The sequence below is a fragment of the Lepidochelys kempii genome, chromosome 22 (genome assembly GCF_965140265.1).
Source record: "Lepidochelys kempii isolate rLepKem1 chromosome 22, rLepKem1.hap2, whole genome shotgun sequence".
In the NCBI taxonomy this organism is placed as follows: Eukaryota; Metazoa; Chordata; order Testudines; family Cheloniidae; genus Lepidochelys; species Lepidochelys kempii.
In genome coordinates this window covers 678,794-699,076 of record NC_133277.1, presented here as the reverse complement: position 1 = coordinate 699,076, position 20,283 = coordinate 678,794, and the positions used below count along the sequence as shown (strand labels likewise).

Below are 20,283 nucleotides of genomic sequence, written 5' to 3'. Positions count from 1 at the left end.
GGCCCTTTCTTTCTTCTTTGTGCAATGGTTTTCTGCAAGTGCAGCGGTGCCTGTATCCAAGGCAAGTCCTGATCTTGGGCTCTGCAGCAGGAAAAGATAGTGTGGGCTTCTGCCTCTATCTGGCCCACCTGACCTTTAACAATGAGGGATGGGAGCTGTATTTCCCACATGACTTATTGGTTGACCCAATATGGGAGGAAGAGAGTGAGGCAGAGCGGCCTTTGGAGATGGTGCCAGAAGGGGTGCGGGGCAGTGTCAGGCAGGGATTGGGGATGAAAGCTCCTCTGCACAGCTGAGCGAGGGCAGTACCAGGGAAGGGGCATCTGTAAAAGTGGCCAGGTGGAGCAGGGCAGGGATTTGGGGGCCCAGGAGGAGGCGCTTAATGTTCAGTGCCTTGGAGCAGCTGGACTTGGACATGGTGGACATTCAGGAAATGCACATTAAGGATTTTAGGGTAGACAGATGGGTAGAGGGTGATTGGAGGAAGGGCCAGTCTTTCTGGTCCTCGAGGCCAGGGAAGAATGATGGGTTTGGAGTCTTGTTCTTCACATTCACAGTGCGAGTACAGAAGGTGGAGGAGCTCTGACCAGGGAGGGTATTACTGGTGGACTTTGTGCTCCGTGGCACTGGTTACTGCTATATTAGTGTATATGGTCCCCAGTTAAGGCGTGAAAGGGAAGATCTATGGAAGGAACTGGTTGAGGGAGGCAACCTAGTGACAGAGGATGTGGAAAAAGCTAATGTACTCAATGCTTTTTTTGCCTCTGTCTTCACTAACAAGGTCAGCTCCCAGACTGCTGTGCTGGGCATCACAAAATGGGGAAGAGATGGCCAGCCCTCTGTGGAGATAGAGGTGGTTAGGGACTATTTAGAAAAGCTGGATGTGCACAAGTCCATGGGGCCGGACGAGTTGCATCCGAGAGTGCTGAAGGAATTGGCGGCTGTGATTGCAGAGCCATTGGCCATTATCTTTGAAAACTCGTGGCGAACCGGGGAAGTCCCGGATGACTGGAAAAAGGCTAATGTAGTGCCAATCTTTAAAAAAGGGAAGAAGGAGGATCCTGGGAACTACAGGCCAGTCAGCCTCACCTCAGTCCCTGGAAAAATCATGGAGCAGGTCCTCAAAGAATCAATCCTGAAGCACTTGCATGAGAGGAAGGTGATCAGGAACAGCCAGCATGGATTCACCAAGGGAAGGTCATGCCTGACTAATCTAATCGCCTTCTATGATGAGATTACTGGTTCTGTGGATGAAGGGAAAGCAGTGGATGTATTGTTTCTTGACTTTAGCAAAGCTTTTGACACGGTCTCCCACAGATTTCTTGTCAGCAAGTTAAGGAAGTATGGGCTGGATGAATGCACTATAAGGTGGGTAGAAAGCTGGCTAGATTGTCGGGCTCAACGGGTAGTGATCAATGGCTCCATGTCTAGTTGGCAGCTGGTGTCAAGTGGAGTGCCCCAGGGGTCGGTCCTGGAGCCGGTTTTGTTCAATATCTTCATAAATGATCTGGAGGATGGTGTAGATTGCACTCTCAGCAAATTTGCGGATGATACTAAACTGGGAGGAGTGGTAGATACGCTGGAGGGGAGGGATAGGATACAGAAGGACCTAGACAAATTGGAGGATTGGGCCAAAAGAAATCTGATGAGGTTCAATAAGGATAAGTGCAGGGTCCTGCACTTAGGACGGAAGAATCCAATGCACCGCTACAGACTAGGGACCGAATGGCTAGGCAGCAGTTCTGCGGAAAAGGACCTAGGGGTGACAGCGGACGAGAAGCTGGATATGAGTCAGCAGTGTGCCCTTGTTGCCAAGAAGGCCAATGGCATTTTGGGATGTATAAGTAGGGGCATAGTGAGCAGATCGAGGGACGTGATCGTTCCCCTCTATTCGACATTGGTGAGGCCTCATCTGGAGTACTGTGTCCAGTTTTGGGCCCCACACTACAAGAAGGATGTGGATAAATTGGAGAGAGTCCAGAGAAGGGCAACAAAAATGATTAGGGGTCTAGAACACATGACTTATGAGGAGAGGCTGAGGGAGCTGGGATTGTTTAGTCAGCAGAAGAGAAGAATGAGGGGGGATTTGATAGCTGCTTTCAACTACCTGAAAGGGGGTTCCAAAGAGGATGGCTCTAGACTGTTCTCAATGGTAGCAGATGACAGAACGAGGAGTAATGGTCTCAAGTGGCAGTGGGGGAGGTTTAGATTGGATATTAGGAAAAACTTTTTCCCTATGAGGGTGGTGAAACACTGGAATGCGTTACCTAGGGAGGTGGTAGAATCTCCTTCCTCAGAGGTTTTTAAGGTCAGGCTTGACAAAGCCCTGGCTGGGATGATTTAACTGGGAATTGGTCCTGCTTCGAGCAGGGGGTTGGACTAGATGACCTTCTGGGGTCCCTTCCAACCCTGATATTCTATGATTCTATGATTCCCTTCCTCTGTACCTCATGGTGTTTGGAGTTGGGGGGGATTTTAATTGTGTCAGCCGGCCTGAGGACCGCGGGTCCCGTTTTTCCGACCGTCAGCAGAAACGTTTTTACAATGAGCACTACCTGGTGCAGGTCTATAGCAAGTTGGGCTTAGAGGATATGTTTCTCCCTAATGGAGCCCATGGAGGGCAGGTGGTAGCCTCCTATTCCTCTGATTCAGGCTCACACCAGCTGCAGAGAGTCGTATTGACCGGATTTACATGAAAGAGAGCATGTCGACAGTCCAGTGCAGGGTAGTGCCAATGGACTGTTTGGATCACACAGCTGTCACCATGTGCCTCAATGTGGGCAATTCCCTGACCCATGACAGAGGATATTGGAAGCTGAACATCCAGAGCTGGCAAGATAAAGGGGAGGGGTGGGGAAGCCTGGTGGTGCTGGCAGAACAGGAAAGCATCAGAGGGTTCTATGGCAACCAGGGGGATTGGTGGGAGTCGGTGAAGGAGGAGTTGGTGGCTTTGTTCTGGTGGCCGGGGAAACACTGCAAAGTTAAAGAAACCAATGGTGCCAAGTCCTGCAGCGTCGTCTGTGGGATTTCCACAAGAGCATCCAGGCAGGGGAGCCAGTCAGCGTGTGACTGTACGACCAGATCAAGAAACAGCTGGCTGAGTGCCAGGAGATGAGGCTGCCATTGGCCGATTTGAGCAGGACCATCAGCATCCCTGGCCAGCCAATGAACTAGGGCAGTGGTCACCAACTGGTAGATGGTGATCAACTAATCAATCCTGGACTATCAGACAGTCGATCGCGATTGCTGGCTGCTAAAATTCCGGTGGTGCAGCGGGGCTAAGGCACACCCCTGTCTGCCCTGGCCCCACGCTGCTCCAAGGAGCAGCCAGCTTGCCCCTGTGGGAAAGGGGTAGGGGTCTCTGTGCGCTGCTCCTGCCTGCAATCACCACCTCCGCAGCTCCCATTGGCTGCAGTTCCCTATTCCCAGCCAAAGGGAGCTGAGGGAGAAGTGCCTGTGGGGAGGGGCTGCACGCGGAACCATATGCCCACCCGGGGGAGGCAGGGGTGTGTTGGCTGCTTCTAGGAGTGACGTGGGGCTGGGCCATGCAGGGAGCCTGATTTAGCCCCTCTGCACTACTGACCAGGAGCTGCCCGAGGTAAGTGCTGATGGGTAGGAGCCCACACCCCTCCCACACCCCAATCCCCAGCACTGAGTGCCCTCCCAGAGCTAGTACCCCAGACCTCCTCCTCCATCCTGAATCCCGTCCTGCACCCCAAGCCCCAGAACTGAGCTCCCTCCCAGAGCCAGTAGCTCATACCCTCTCTCCAATCCTGAACCCCAATGCCCTACCCCAGCCCTAAGTCCCATCCTGGAGCCAGCACCTGTCAAGGTTCCTTCCCCACTCTGAACTCTAGGGTACAGATGTGGGGACCTGCATGAAAACCTCCTAAGCTTACTTTCACCAGCTTAGGTTAAAACTTCCCCAAGTACAAATTAATTTTACCCTTTGCCCTTGGAATTTCCACTGCCACCACCAAACTTTAACTGGGTTTACTGGGAAACGTAGTTTGGACAAGTCTTTCCCCCCCAAAAATCCTCCCAACCCTTGCACCCCACTTCCTGGGGAAGGTTTGGTAAAAATCCTCACCAATTTGCATAGGTGACCACAGACCCAAACCCTTGGATCTGGGAACAATGAAAAAGCATTCAGTTTTGTTACAAGAAGACTTTTAATAGAAGTAAAGGAATCACCTCTGTAAAATCAGGATGGTAGATACCTTACAGGGTAATTGGATTCAAAACATAGAAAATCCCTCTAGGCAAAACCTTAAGTTACAAAAAAGACACACTGATAGGAATAGTCATTCTATTCAGCACAGTTCTTTTCTCAGCCATTTAAAGAAATCATAATCTAACACATACCTAGCTAGATTACTTACTAAAAGTGCTAAGACTCCATTCCTGTTCTGTCCCCGGAAAAAGCAGCATACAGACAGACCCAGACCCTTTGTTTTTCTCCCTCCTCCCAGCTTTTGAAAGTCTCTTGTCTCCTCATTGGTCATTTTGGTCAGGTGCCAGCGAGGTTACCTTTAGCTTCTTAACCCTTTACAGGTGAGAGGATTTTTCCTCTGGCCAGAAGGGGTTTACCCTTCCCTTTATATTTATGACAGCACCCCATACCCCCTCTTGCCCCCAACACTCTGCTCTAGCCCATTGAAAGTGAGTGATGGTGGGGGAGAGCAAGCAATGGAGGGAGGGGGATTCAGTGAGCAGGGAAGGGCCTCAGGGAAGGGGCGGGGTAGATCCTGGGTTGCCCTTAAATTAAAAAGCTGATCTTGTGCGTAAAAAGCCTGGAGACCACTGAACTAGGGAAAAGGTTACAGACAGCCTTACGGAGACCTTAGAAACAATTAAATAACAAAAATCCCATAGACAAAGTGGCCCAGTACTTAAAACAATAGCCTGCTAATCATTTGTCATCCTTGTGGGCCTCTTTATTCTTCCCTCATTTCTCTCAAACAAGCATTTCCCTCCCACAGCTCAGTGACAGCCCCACACTCTTTGCTTCCTACACACAAAGATTCACACATAGACCTTGCAAGGCAAATTCACCAGTGAGTCAGATGCAGCTGCTGGATCCCTGCACCTCTGCTTTACAGAATCCAAACACCAGCAAAGCTTGTCAGGCCCAGGTAGGGGCTGGCTGGGAGCCAAGCACTGGATCAGTTAAAGCAGCATTTAAACGCAGCCACTGCATGTCGCCACCAGTGGATTGTTTTGCAGCCACCCCAGCTGCAAAGCATGGGCAGAGACTGGGTGCGGGGAAGGAAAGCAGCAGCCCCTTAATGCAGCACCCAGCTGTTGATCCTGAATAGCCATTGGGAAGGAGAGCAAGATGCAGTGACTTGGTGTTTGCGCTGGTGCTGCCAGCAGGGATTTGAACCCTGCACCATGCAGCATAAGTGGATTTTGACTTCTAGATTTGAGGGCGTTGTTCCAGTCAGGCCAATGAGTCCACGGTGGGGGGGGGGGGAAGATTCTGTGCCTGCCCACAGGAGGGCCATTTCCTATTTTGGGGGGCAACTTTAACCATGATTCTCAGGGCTACTTGCGCAATGGAAAACTCTTGGGTTTTTCACAGATAACTTATAAATTAGCTGTCTGGAGCACTGTATCTAATTCCTATATCAGGAAATAAAATTAAATAAATATGAGACCCACTCAGCTCTAATACTAACATGTTCCCACATCTTGTGGCACGTTACTTAAGGGCCACTGGCTAGGTTTAAAATTGTAATGTCTATTCTTACTCAGATTCTCTTACTAAAGTCAGAAGGCACCATCATGATCCTCTAGTCTGACCTCCTGCACCTTGCAGGCCACAGAACCTCACCACTCCTCTATTAGACCCCTAACCTCTGGCTGAGTTACTGAAGTCCTCAAATCATGATTTAAAGACTTCAAGTTCCAGAGAATCACCATTGACACGAGTTTAAACCTGCAAGTGATCCCATGCCCCATGCTGCTGAGGAAGGCGAAACCCCCGCAGGGTCTCAGCCAATTTGACCTGAGGGAAAATTCCTTCCTGACCGCAGATATAGTGATCAGTTAGACTCTGAGCTTGCAGGCAAGACCCATCACCAGACACCTGGGAAAGAATTCTCTGTAGTAACTCAGATGATGGCTGCATTACCCTGGTAAGTCGACCTAAGCTACGCAACTCCAGCTATGTGAATAACATAGCTGGAGTCAACATAGCTTAGGTCGACTTACCATCGGATCCACACTACACTGGGTCTACAGGAGTCTTAAAAAATCATTTATCTTCTCAAAGCAAGATATTACTAACTTTGTTCCCCCTTCTTGAATACAACAATTGAAACAACTATAGAAGAATCTATAGTTACTTTCTATCATTTAGGCTACTTACATTTCACAGTTCACCAAGCTTGGAACAGATCATTTAACTTCAGGAGGCACGCTAACAGTCATTTCTTATCTCAAGCCCCTGTTAATCACTCTATTTGTAAATGAAATTCTGGCTCCCTGCCTCAGGAGCACAAGCTGGGAGCAGCGCTCTTCTGTCTCCCTTGCGCAACTCATTGCATTGCACACTCAAGCTGCATCCCTGCCCCCACAAACTCTGCCAATGGGAGAGGGGGAAATGAAGTGAGGAGACATTTCAAGATTGATTAAATACAGATTAGGAATCAATTAACATGGTAAAATGTAATTACTGATTCATACAAAGAAGAGCAGAATGTGAAATAAGATCAGACACAAACCTTGTCAGTAAGGGCTAATTTCCAAAATGATTCTCAAATTGTTACAGATTCCCACCTGAACCACTGAAGAACTCTGTTCAGCTCCAGTTTCTCTTCTATTCATCCCTATTCCCATTCAAAATACTGTCCTTGGACATTCCTCAATTGGGGCAGACAAGGAGGGTGAGGTAATATCTTTCATTGGATAAACTTCTGTTGGTGAGAGAGACAAACTTTTGAGCCACACAGAGACCTACAGGTGATTCCATTCTGTGTGGCTCAAAAGCTTATCTCTCTCACCAACTGAACTTGGCCCAAGAAAAGATATTAACTCACCCAGCTTGTTTCTCTAATTTCTTGGAACAGACATGCCTACAACTACTCTGGTATTCCCTCCCAGAGAGTCCGACATCCCAAAACCGCACTGTGACTCTTTCTACTTCAAAGGAGCCATATTCACCTCTGGATCCAGTGGGTGGGGAGTCACCCAACAGGAAGGAAAAGATTCGTTCTTGTACAAATGGGGACAGGGGAGCTGAGCACATTGAGCTTCCATGCTTTCCAGCAAACCAACACAGTGCCAGGAGATCCCACTGAGATAGCAGGATTCAGAGTCCTGACTGTTCACCGTGGGACCGGGTGGTGTAGCCCAGAGTGGAGACACCCTAGTACCTGTTCTAAGTGATCATGAAAAGTTTGGGGGTCAAACCTCCCAGGAATCCTGGACTGAGCCTTGTTGGGGTTACGAGGACTCTGCCACACACGAGAGTTAAAAGAGTCCTCGAGGTCAGGCAGGCCTCTGGGTAAGGGGGTGGGGACTCAGATCTGTTCACTAGCCAATTACCCTGGGGTCGGGTATAAGCCAGGGAAGTTTGCCACAATAGCCAGACCAGACCCCCCTTTACACTTGCACTCTGTACTCATTGTTTCTCTCTCTCCCACCCCCATATCTGGTGCTCTCCCTCTGGGCTTTCTCAACACCTGTCCCCACAGCACTTCCTGCCAGTCAGAGACTGTGCTTTCTAGGTCTGCTCCTGTGGATGTGGGCCTCTCTCCTGATTCCTAAGGACTAAGCAGGAGCAAGGGGCTTTTCCAGTAAATCACCACAGCTTCTAGGAATCCATGAGTGGCTCTGGACACCACCAGGAATTATTTGGCTCCTGGCACACAAGGCAACTTAAAAGCTAAGTGCCCGGACAGGGGCTCAAACCCTGGACCCTCAGATTAAGAGCCTGATGCTCTACCAACTGAGCTAGCCAGGCTTGGTGAGAGTATCTTCCCCTTTCACCACAAGAGCGAGCAGGCAGGCAAAAGAGAGGCAAAAAAAGTCCCAGGAACCCCTCCTCTATTTCTCCACAGCCACTGCCTTTCAGCAGGATTCCTCCTCCTCCTATCTCCTGTGCCTCAGTGCGACTAAGTCTCTGCACCTAGACAGCTGGCCCGCCTGATGCACCCCAATCCCCCAGGCCTAAGCCTCCCTGTCCATGTCCTGCACCTGGCTCCATAGAATTAAGTCTCACGTCATGCTGGGGACTCTACTTCTTTTGCCCAGAGAGTCTCTGCCCCCCTCAGTAGCTGACCCCAGAAACACAGTGTCCACCTTTTCCAAAGACGTGCTTGTAGCAGCTTTTCGCCTATGACCATGTGGCCTAATGGATAAGGCATCTGACTTTAATTCAGCTGATTGAGAGTTTGAGTCCCGTTGTGGTTGTGCAGTTTTCCCTTTGTGCTGAAAGTCCTGCTTTCTGCAGGGCTGGAAACTTTTCTTGGCTGCTCAGGAAGGAGTTGGGTTTGGGCATCACAAAGGCTAGGGTGTGAGCCCAGGTGCGTCCAGTCTAGCCTTTGCCATTCCTGACTTGCCAAAGTAAATGGGCAGCTGCCCGGGCTAGCGTGTAGAGCAGTTTCCCTCCTCCAAATGAGCGGCTGTCCCTGTGCTTGAGGGGGCTAAATAGCACCTTTGGAGCTGGGTGTTTCTCTGATTCTCGCCAGCTGGGGAAAAGCCTCTTGGGGTAAAATCTCCTGCCCCGCTGCAAAAGTGAGCACCTGGAGTGGGAATGGTCAGAGGCACGGGTGGTCCTGCTTTCCTACCATCTTCTGATGCTGGCCACTGAGCATTAGCAGCCACCACGCATGCTGGTTGACTGGTGGCCTTCAGTGGGTGTTTGGCATGGCAGGGAGCAGGCTGGCGGCCAGGTGTCATATGCCCGTCTGCTGGCCATGCATAGGCATGGTCCTCCCCTCCTCTTGCCCCACCATCAGTTGCTCTGTGGCTTATAAACCTTCCCTTGGAGCTGTCAGCACCAGCCGCCTCTGCTCTAGGTGCCCAGAGGAGGAGAGGTGTGCTGGGCTCCAGCCTGGGACTCTTCCTCCCTCCTGCCTAGCCCTGAATATTAAGCCTGGCCCTGCCACTCCTTTCTTCAAGGACCATGTGGGCAAGAGGAAGAGTGAGGCAGCTGCAGGAACCAAAGTTGTGGACATCAGGTGAAGCTGTGAGAAACACAACCATCAGGAATCTCTAGGCAGTCTGTTAAACTCTAGGACTCCAACCTATAGCAGCCATCCTATTGAACCAGCTGGACCAAAGACCTATCTCCAGTGGGCATCAGTCACCCAGCAGCAGGGAAAACACATCACTTTGGTTCCCCCAGAGACAAGATAGACAAGCACATTTTGCTCCAAGGGTTTACAGCAAACCAACATAGCCCCAGGAAGTCCCACTGACATTTGAACTCAGATAGCAGGACTCAGAGCCCTGAGTGCTGACCATTACACCATGGGACCTGCTGCTATTTCTTTTCCTGGACCCCTGTGACTCTCAGCTGGCTGGCTAGCACTCTGCACTTTTTGCTTCCCTCCACCGGCTTCCTCTTGCAGGACTCTCTTTCCTCCTCCATCGACTGAGGTCCTGCTCGGCTGGATCTGTGGGTCCTGCCCTGACTCCCCGCATCTCCCTGCTTTGTCTCTGTTCCCTGCAGGCTGCAAAAATGTTCGTGGAGGACACCCCTCCATTTGCTCGGAGGTCCTGCTCATATCGGCCCTCTGCAGACTTATCTCCTGGAACTCGGCCAGCTGAGACACAGGGGTAAGACTCTGTGGTGTCAGAGCTGGGAAGGAGGATACTAAAGAAGGAAACTGGAATCATGCTTTCTGGAAGTTCATCTCAATAAACATCGAATTGTTTGCACCTTTGGACTTCGGGTATTGTTGCTCTCTGTTCATGCGAGAAGGACCAGGGAAGGAAGTGGGTGAAGGAATAAGCCCCCTAACATCTTGGTGCCGGTGACTCACTCTGATGCATCGCATTGGATAGGTGAGTGGCAGCCTGTAAGTCCCCCTCCCCAACAGTCCGCCCAGCTGCTTGGAGGGGGTATCGTGAACTCTTGTGATGGTAGTTGCAGGTTCTGGCAAGCCAGGGTAAAGGATTTTTTTGATAAATGGATAAGGAAGAACCAGGGCCCGTACCAGGTGCAGGGGTCAACCTGGGATGAGATTAAAAAGGAAATGGAGGAAGTGTTAGGGGACCCAGAGGGATGGGGGGTGGCTGAGAAGCCCACCCTCCTTGGTATATGGGTAGTGGAAGAAGGTCCCTGCCCATGGGGACTGAATGCCTTCCAGGGAAAGGAGGCACTTCAGTCTGCTTGTGAGAGGTTTGAAGTAAGGGCAGCATTATGGGAAGTTGTCAGGAATCTTTCAAGTTTGGTGCTGCTTCAGCAAGGGCTGCTGAAGGGTTGTAAATTAGTTAGGGGTAGTGAAAGATGATTTGGCACAACAGGGTTTAAAGTCAAAAGCAGAGTTAACAGACTACCTTTAGAGACTGGAGCTGGGCCTTGGTCCTGGGGGAGTGGAGAGAAAGAAAAAAAAAAAAGTTTCAAAGTGCAACCTGCCTTTCCACACTCTTTTGTTTTTCTGAAGTTTTAATGGAGGGTACTTTGGATACTTATGTGAGATGTCAAGGAGGAAGTTTTTGTTTAATGATAAAACCCAGTTATATACATGTAACTGTATGTGCAACTCTGTGCAGCCACATTGGATGGAAACTTGGTAATTAAATTATCCAAGGGGGTCAGGTAGAGTGGCTACTACCACCACTATGCTTCTGTCCCCAGAAGCCTTTACAGCTATTCTGAGGGAAAATGGGCCCTTTTCCCACAGAAATGGTCTATAAGGGACTGCTGCAGGCAGCAGGCGGAGAGAGAATCGAGCAAAATTATTTGACTATTGGGTAATGTAATCAAAATCACTAAAGGATGTAAGGGGTTTCTATTGGAACTTAACTTGGCTGCTCCTGGTTGTGTCTAGTTGTACAAGATGGAAGTGTAATCGGGGTACAGTTGTGTAAAAGAGTAATCACAGTGCAAGGGATGTTAGGCAAAAGAGAATTTTGTGTGTGTGAATAGTGCTAAAATCTGAAGCTGTGTCTCAACTATTACCTGAGAATAAACTTAAAGCTTGGTACAGCAGAGAAACTATTGCAAACATGGTCTGTTGCACAAGAGGGGAAACTGAGGTACACCACCTCATGAATTTCATAAATGACCAGTGAGTGGGGTAATTCACTAGCCTGACTATAGAACAGCCTGACTATAGAACAAAATAAGTACAGCCTGGAGGTAATTTTTCTGTTTTTCCTGCAATTAGCAAGGAAATTTGTAAAAGAAAGTGGTATTATTATTAAGCAATAATCTGTCCCCACCAGGGGGGTGGAAATTGTTTCTTTTGTTTTTCAGACACTCTACAAGCAAGCTGGCGCCAGCAGAAGAATAACTCAGAATGCCATGGATCTATGTTTTGTGTTGTTTGTCTGTGGTGTTTGTCTTGTTGCTAACATTGTTGTGTTTTAATGAACAGAAAACCTGTTCATTAAAACACAACAATTCATGTTGTGTTGTTCATGTTGCAGTGGGGGAGGTTTAGGTTGGATATTAGGAAAATCTTTTCCACTAGGAGGGTGGTGAAACACTGGAATGCGTTGCCTAGGGAGGTGGTAGAATCTCCTTCCTTAGAAGTTTTTAAGGTCAGGCTTGACAAAGCCCTGGCTGGGATGATTTAATTGGGGATTGGTCCTGCTTTGAGCAGGGGGTTGGACTAGATGACCTCCTGAGATCCCTTCCAACCCTGATATTCTATGATTCTATGATGTGGGTGCAGGATGGCTTCAAAAGGCTGATCTTGCGGGGAAGATGTGTATGGGAATGCAAAATGCTCAACTAGGAGGCCAGCACCTGTGTAATAGCTACAGTGGTACCTGGAAATGGAATGGCAACTAAGGTGCCCTCCACAAGCCCTATGGAAATAATGAGAAGGGGAAGAGCTCACTGGGAATCAATGGAGGGGTGTGTAAAATAGTGTAAATCAACAGAAGATGTTTGGATGTGCCCTTATCCTATGACTATGGAGGAGCAGAATCAATGGCCTATGCAAGGGGTGGACAATTGGGTGTACTGTGTATAAGGTGTTTTGCTGGGAATGTACATATTACTGGGGGCACAATTACACCAGCCCATAACCAAACTACACACATCTACATGCTGCTATCTGGACTTTGGTGCACAAATGGATCTGTGAATCTTATTCCTGTGAATAATCAAACCAGGGCATACTGCCTGATTCCATACCAAGTGGTCAAGCTAATTTGGACAATATCCCATTTCTCTGTGAACATTCAATGACTTATGATATGGACAAAAACATGCAAAACTTGCAGGAGCAGCTTGTTGCAACTTCCAGCAACTGGACACATAAGATCGTGACCCCGTCGAAGGAGGAGAGGCAGCGTTTTGGGGGTGTCTCAGAAGTTGGACCATACTGTGGTGGTCAGGACTCGGTGTTGCTGTGGATTTTGTATTGTTAACTGTACTTGTGTTACGTTGCATATGGAGACAACCTATCAGTAATGTAATAAGCCCTCCAAATCCTACAGTATACTAGACAACCTGGACCCAACCTTCTCGGGCCCACTATAATGGGAAGTCTGAAACGCTAATTGGAATAGGTGTGGTATGCCCGTACGAGAGAAGGTGCAGGGCACTATACTACACAAGGGGCAGTGGGACAGATGGAGCATCGACACCTTCCACCTCGATGCCTGGCCCTATCAGGAAATGTGTCGCCATATGTCCTATGCTTTTCCAGGGATACCTCGGCAGGAGGATCCCAAAAGAAAAAGAAAAGAAAAAGGAGTGGAGTGTTAGGATATAGATATTCAGGCCTGTCTGTGAAGGCCTATACTCTAAGAATGTAGGTGTATTCTTATCACTTGGCTAGTTATAGAGGTATAAAAGAAAGAATCAAAATCACTGTCTGCCAGTGTAAGGGCCTTCTCTTACCATGACAGTTTGTGGCCCTGTTCTTAGGCTAAGGCCTTTGGCTAAGCAGCAGAGGCAGCCATAAGCTGGGAAGCGACCGGTCACCTCCTCACACCCAAAACTAGTCACATTGAAAGAAGGTGCTATTGGGCTGTTAGGATACAATCCTGTCCTGATAGTGCCTATCGCCTCCAGAGAAAGGGAAGTTCCTAGAAGATGTAAAAGGAAACTTTGTTTGATAGCATCCTGTCTGGCAAGAACTCACTTATCAATAGCTGGGATGTGAAATCCTCATATCTGTATTGTTTTGTCATTATAGTTCCCACTTTGCTATTGTTTGCCTTTATAATCTCTGTCTGGTTCTGTGATTGTTTCTGTCTGCTGTATAATTAATTTTGCTGGGTGTAAACTAATTAAGGTGGTGGGATAGAATTGGTTACATAATCATGTTACAATATGTTAGGATTGGTTAGTTAAATTTCAGGAAAATGATTGGTTAAGGTGTAGCTAAGCAGAACTCAAGTTTTACTATATAGTCTGCAGTCAATCAGGAAGTGGAGGTGTGTGTTTGTGGGGGAGATGGGAACAGGGAATGGGGGTGAGGAAATTGGAATCATGTTTTGCTAAGGGCAGGAATGGGAACAGGGACATAGGTGTAAGGCTCTGTGGTGTCAGAGCTGGGAAGGGGGACACTAAGGAAGGAAACTGGAATCATGCTTGCTGGAAGTTCACCCCAATAAACATCAAATTGTTTGCACCTTTGGACTTTGGGTATTGTTGCTCTCTGTTCATGCAAGAAGGACCAGGGAAGGAAGTGGGTGAAGGAATAAGCCCCCTAACAGTACAGTCACACGCTGACTGGCTCCCCTGCCTGGATGCTCTTGTGGAAATCCCACAGGACTTGGCACTGTTGGTTTCTTTAATGTTGTGGTGTTTACCTGATTGCCGGAACGAAGCTGCCAACTCCTCCCTCACCGACTCCCATCAATACCCCTGGTTGCCATAGAACCCTCTGATGCTTTCTGGTTCTGCCAACACCACCAGGCCTTGCTACCCCTCCCCTTTATCTTGCAAGCGCTGGATGTTCAGCTTCCAATATCCTCTGCCCTGGGTCAGGGAATTGCCCACATTGAGGCACATGGTGAGACATCTGTGATCCAAACAGTCCATTGGCACTACCCTGCATGGGGCTGTCGACGTGCTCTCTTTCACACAAATCTGGTCAATGCCACTCCTGGCCTGTCCCTACAGAAAGGTGTACCCCATCCGCATCTGGTGTGAGCTCAGATCAGAGGAATAGAAGGAATACCACCCGCCTTCCACTGGTTCCACTATGGAGAAACACATCTTCTAAGCCCAGCTTGCTACAGACCCTGCACCAGGTAGTGCTCATTGTAAAAATATTTCCGCTAAAGGTCAGAAAAATGGAATCAGCAGTCCTCAGGCCGGCTGACACAATTAAAATCCACCCCCAACATCAGAAACTGTGCAGTCCAGAGGAAGGGAGCCAGTTCCTTCCATTGATCTTTCCTTTCACACCTTCACTGGGGAACACAGTAATATAGTGGTAACCAGTGCCACGGAGCACAAAGTCCACCAGCAATACCCTACCTAGTCAGACCTCCACCACTTTCTGTACTCGCACCGCGAATGTGAAGAACAAGACTCCAACCCCATCATTCTTCCCTGGCCTGGAGGACCAGAGAGACAGGCCCTTCCTCCCATCACTCTCTGCCCATTGAGCTACCCTAAAGTCATTAATGTGCATTTCCTGAACGTCCACCATGTCCAAGTCCAGCTCCTCCAAGGCACTGAATATAAAGAGCCTCCTCTTGGGCCCCCAAATCCCTGCCACGTTCCAGGTAGCCACTTTCACAGATGCCTCTTCCCTGGTACTGCCCTCGCTCAGCTGCGTAGAGGAGCTTTCATCCCCAGTCCCTGCCCATCACTGCCCAGTCCCTGCCCCCTCTGGCACCATCTCCGAGGGCTGCTCTGCCTCACTCTCTTCCTCCCATATTGGGTTGACCAATAAGTCATGTGGGAAAAACAGCTCCCATCCCTCATTGTTAAAGGTCAGGTGGGCTAACTAGGGGCAGAAGCCCACACTCTGTTGTCCTGCTGGGGAGCTCAAAATCAGGGATTTGCCTTAGGTAAAGGTGTTGCTGCGCTCCCAGAAAACAAGCCTGCCCTGCACAAAGAGGGACGAAAGGATTTACTGAGGGATGTGGTGGAATCTCCGTCCTTAGAAGTTTTTAAGGTCAGGCTTGACAAAGCCCTGGCTGGGATGATTTAGTTGGGGATTGGTCCTGCTTTGAGCAGGGGGTTAGATTAGATGACCTCCTGAGGTCCCTTCCAACCTTGATATTCTATGATGTGCCGAAGCCCAGGGTTAAACCAAGGACCTTTAGATCTTCAGTTTAATGCTCTCTCAACTGAGCTACTGAGGGCTTTTTTTGGCTGCTGCTTCTCTGTCTGGGATGTTTTGTCAGCCTTGGCACACAAAAAAGGACATCATTGTGAGCTACCCATGAAGGCAAGATTCACTTTTGCCTGCCTTGCTCAGCTCCCTCACCCCGTTCCTGCCTTAGTTCCCGGGTTGACCTGGTGGTGGAAGGAGACTGGGGGCCAGTGGTGCGGTGAGGAAGTTGTGCTGGACCCTTAGCTACACTAGACCCTGGGGCAAGAGTCTGGCCACCACTTGCCACCCCACCCTGTTGTCCTGGCTTCCCCTACTGGACGTCATTTAGGGAGGGAAGTGGGGCTTCTGCCTCTTCTCCCCGATTTTCACACTGCAGAGGAGTGCGAACAGGAAAATGAACAGCTGCTCCACACCCCCACCAGAGGAACCCAACGCCCTTAGCTGTGGCTGAGTGAGAAGTGTCTGTTGGCTGGCAGGGCTGTCCCCAAGGAGCTGGAACAGCAGCTGCTGCCTCCCCCTCAGCTCCAGGCTGTGGGAAATGCTCATTGCCTGGCTGCATGGGCGGATGCTGCTCCGTGCTCTGGAGAGTGTCTGTATCAGTGTTTTCCCCAGGAATTGAAATGAGGGGGTGTGTTCGAACTTATGGGGTGGGGAATCAGGGCCGATGAGGGGTGAGATCATGAGAGTGAAGAGGGGCTGTATGGCACCATAGTAAACACTGAAAAATGTTTCATGACTATTTTATTAGACTTAACTCATCTTTTAAAATCATCACACAAATTAAAGTTGGCTACTCAAGCCTTCTGTGAAGCACTACGTCTACATCCTTCTTGGTTTTTTGTTATAATTTTGCACAACTCTGTTAATGAACTTCTTGAATGTAGTGCATTCATCTTTGGTGGCTTCTCCTGTGTCTGGTACTTCCATTCCTTCAGTTGATATGCTCATTAGTTCATTCCCATGATCAGGCAGAAGGCGACTTCTTTCAGAACACAAAATTCTATTCAATGATGAAAAAGAGTGCTCAACTATAGCTGTTGTGACTGGGAGTAGAAGGAGATGAATTCTTACTCCTTTCATCCCAGGAAACATCACACAAAGATTGGTTCGAGCCACCAGTGATGATAAAAAAAAGTTGAAGTCAAATCTTGATTCATTCGTCATGTGATATTCCACTCTGTTCAAATTCTCTATTCTGTCCTGAGCACATGGCAGCCCCGTTGCTGGCAGTGCCTCACTCCACTCAGCCGTTGGTGTTTTATAGGACAGGGATCTGTAAAAGCTACGTAGAGGTTGAGTAGAATCTAGAAGTCACTACTGTAGATTTTTAAGAATCAAGGCTCTTTACTTTTTCAGTTGTCTTAACAAACACTTCTTGTCCTTTACATTTAAGGATGCAATATAAATGCCTTCAGTAGTCAACTTCTGGACTGAAGTCTTTGCTTCTTTCAGTACTTTTTCAATGGATAGCTCTCTGATTGATCCAAATGTTGTTTCTATTGCTGGACAAAGATTTACTACTGTTGTAGCAGATGCCTGGATGACATTGTTTAATGACCCAAGTGGTTTCAGCAGTAGACTTACAAGAGAGAGAATGGAAACAGTCTTCTCTGAACATAGTAGCAAAAGTAATCCACCAGCCTCACTACTTAGATCCATCCCATCTTGGCAGATACTTTCCAAAGCCAGTAATAATGGCTGGAATAATTTTAAGACAACAGCTAAGGATCACTCATGAGAAAGCCAGAGGGTTTTCCCAGGTTGGACTAATTTGAACTTCAGTCCCAGTGTACCGTCTATATTTTCCAAGATATTCAGTCTTTTTGGACTCTTGCTGAAAAAAGAATATAATGAAGACGTTAAATGTACAGCTTTTTGAATGTCTTTTGACGAGTCGGCAGCTCGTACTAGCGCTAGTTGGCGTAGGTGGCCTCTGCAGTGTGTACAGGAGAGACTAGGGTTACACTTTTGTCTGAAGAAAGCTTGTACTCCACCATGTCTTCCAGAGAAGTTTGCAGCTCCATCAAATGCACAAGCAGCCATCTGTTTGGGCTCCAGTTGACAAGCATTTAACTCTTCTAAGACGTAGGTTGTCACAGATGCAGCCGATGAGTCTTCTGTAACTTGAACATCTAGAAATGCATCTCCTGGCCTACCCCTGACATCAAGATAATGTACACAGTGACTTACTGCTTGATGCCCATTTGCATCTGCGCATTCATCAGCCACGTCTGCAAATGTTTTGAATGTGGGGAGAGAGTTCTTCACTTTTCAACTGATGAGTCTTTCGCTGTTGCACCACACGCTTCGAGCCAGTCAGTGGAGTTTCTTGCAGAAACACAGTGAGTATTTGCTGGTCTTGTTCGGAGCCAGTGTCCAACTTCAGGATGAACAAGTGACAATGCACTTAACATTGGCCTCCAGTTTGTAGTCTGTGGTATCTCTTCTTAAATAGGAAGTACTGTATGATGCTTGTTTGTTCGCATGAACTGTGTTGTGTCTCCAGCATCCTTAACAGCCCCACTCACCGGTGTTGTCCTTGGTCAGTGGAGACTCGGGGTTCAGAGGTGCTTTCACGTGAGTTCACCTCCCAGGTGAGGGGCAAAAAGGCACCTTGCTCGTTCCTCCAGCTGCTCAGCGTTCACTCTGGCCACTGTTGTTCGTTGTGCCACCGTTCACTCCATCGCGCTGTAGCCCATGGCCCTGCGCCGTCACCTTCGGCTGCCACCTGCCACTGTGACCTCTGCGAGTGGGTCTCTTGAGGTTCCACCGGCTGTCAGTGATTTCAGCCAAGCTCTCAGTGCGGGAACCTCGCTGCTAGTGCAGACTGGGCCGTCTCTGCCACAGAAACACTGTCCCACAGCAGGTCTAAGCACTTAGACCTGATTCTCAGTGATTTCAGCTGTAGTGGTCACTTAACAGAACAAAGACTCTCTATGGAGCCTGATCAGCTCTGTCTTTAAACAGTGGAGGGGGCAGGTCAACTAGTACTTGTGACTCAGGCAGACCATCAAGCTAAACACCTGTCCCCAACCTCTCTCCTGATGCCCTCAGTCAGCACAGGCTAAGGACAGTTCTACTGCCCTTTACTCAGACAATAAGAACAACATTTCATTACCCCCCACAATCCCCCGCATCCAAGTGATTTGTAACCCAACCCCAGCCAAAATCTATCACTTGGGCAACGCAGCTCTGTTTGCTGGATACCTCGGTAGATTAGGTGTGAATGTAAATACAATCCGGTCCTGAAGCCTTTCCCCACAGCCCCCAGCTCATCACTAGCTGTCAGGGAGAGCTCATTTAGACTTTGCTTACAAATCATCATTTGAACTTATTAGGTTGGCCAACATCACCAACATGAATGCTCTGACATGGTCATAAAAAACAACAGCTCTATAAGGAAGCTAGCCTATGTTCATACTTTCCAAATCTATTATACTTTTTCAGATACACGTATTTTTTCATACACTTTATATGCTTTTAAAGTATGTAGTAATATTTCTATTTCAATTTCAATACAAACGTCCAAACAATCACTACATTGGCAATACTGTATGTAATGAGTTCACAAACCTGGATGGGGAGGGGTTGGGGAAATTCAGGAGAGATGTAGGGAAATCCTTGCCTGCACCCCTCTCCAACTGGGGAGCCTGAACCTCGCTATCCTCACCGCTTCCTTGAAGGGAAGCCAAGCTCTGGGTGAGCACCTAACGCTGACGGGGCAATTCTTTCTGGCTCTCCATGGAGCCCACATCACTCTGGTGTAGGAGGGAGCCCTCAATACAAGGCAAAAGCTCCAAATATTCCCCGCACCCTGTCTCAGACAGGCCAGCCATATCAGCACAGCCATGTGAAGGCTGAAACAAAGGCAAGGAGATAGAGCTTCCACCTCTACCATGTAAGATGGAACCAGCCATCTGGGAGGAACCTGCTATATGCCCAGAGGCCTTTATTCCTCCAGCCTGTGAAGACAGAGGGGATGTCAGGAAGTTTCCCCTTCAATCTCACACACAAAAGGCCCTTCTTAGGAAAGCAAAATTATGAAGAGAAAAAGAGAAAAAGACACCAAGAAGGACGCCAAAGAGAGAGACTTTTATGATCTTGGGGAATAGTTCAACAGCTGACCAGGGACTTGAACCCTCGACCCTCAGATTAAAAGTCTGAGGCTTTACCAACTGAGCTCGCCAGGCTTATGAAGAAAAAGAGCAAGTTCATACAGAGGAGAAACTAGTCAAGAAAAAGAGAGCAGGAAACAATAGAGGAAACCTGCTGCTCTCTCTCTATCTCTTCCCAGCCCTAGCCCTGGTCTCCTCCTCCCTCCAGCACCCTGAGGCATTTTGCCAGCACAATGCCCAAGTCAACTCCACCCTCCCCAAACTCTAGAAGGCCCAGCTCATCAACCTGGCCACTCTTACAGCCTCCTCTCCAGCCCTGACCAATAGGGAGGAGGATTGAGTCTCCCTCCCTCAGGCCCACCCTTCAGCATTCCTGGGTAAAGACCAACACCGCCAAAGTGACTTTGGGCCAGCAGGTCAACCAAGCGGGCTGCCTCCTAGGCCTTGCTGCAGCCCAGCTGCAGGACTCAGAGTAAATCCAGCTCACATCCCTCCCTCTCTCTTCTCCTCTCTCCCTCCCCTTGGCTTTCCCAACACCTGGCCCCACAGCAAAACAGAGACTGGTGCTTTCTGGGCCTGCTCCTGCAGACGTGGGCTTCTATCCTGCTTCTCAAGGACTCAGCAGGAGAAAGGGGTCTTTCCAGGAAATGGCCACAGCTTCTGGGAATCCCTGTCTGGCTCTGGACACCACAAGGAACCATTTGGCTCCTGGCACACAAGGCAACTTAAAAGCTGAG

General features: G+C 48.8%; 1 non-coding gene across 1 annotated transcript; it reads right to left on the bottom strand.

Annotated features, from left to right (window-relative positions):
* Window positions 1-7,896: 7,896 nt before the first annotated feature.
* On the bottom strand, window positions 7,897-7,969 carry TRNAK-CUU (transfer RNA lysine (anticodon CUU)). Its single transcript has one exon. It is a non-coding gene; the product is annotated as a tRNA-Lys (tRNA).
* Between the last annotated feature and the right edge of the window lie 12,314 nt (window positions 7,970-20,283).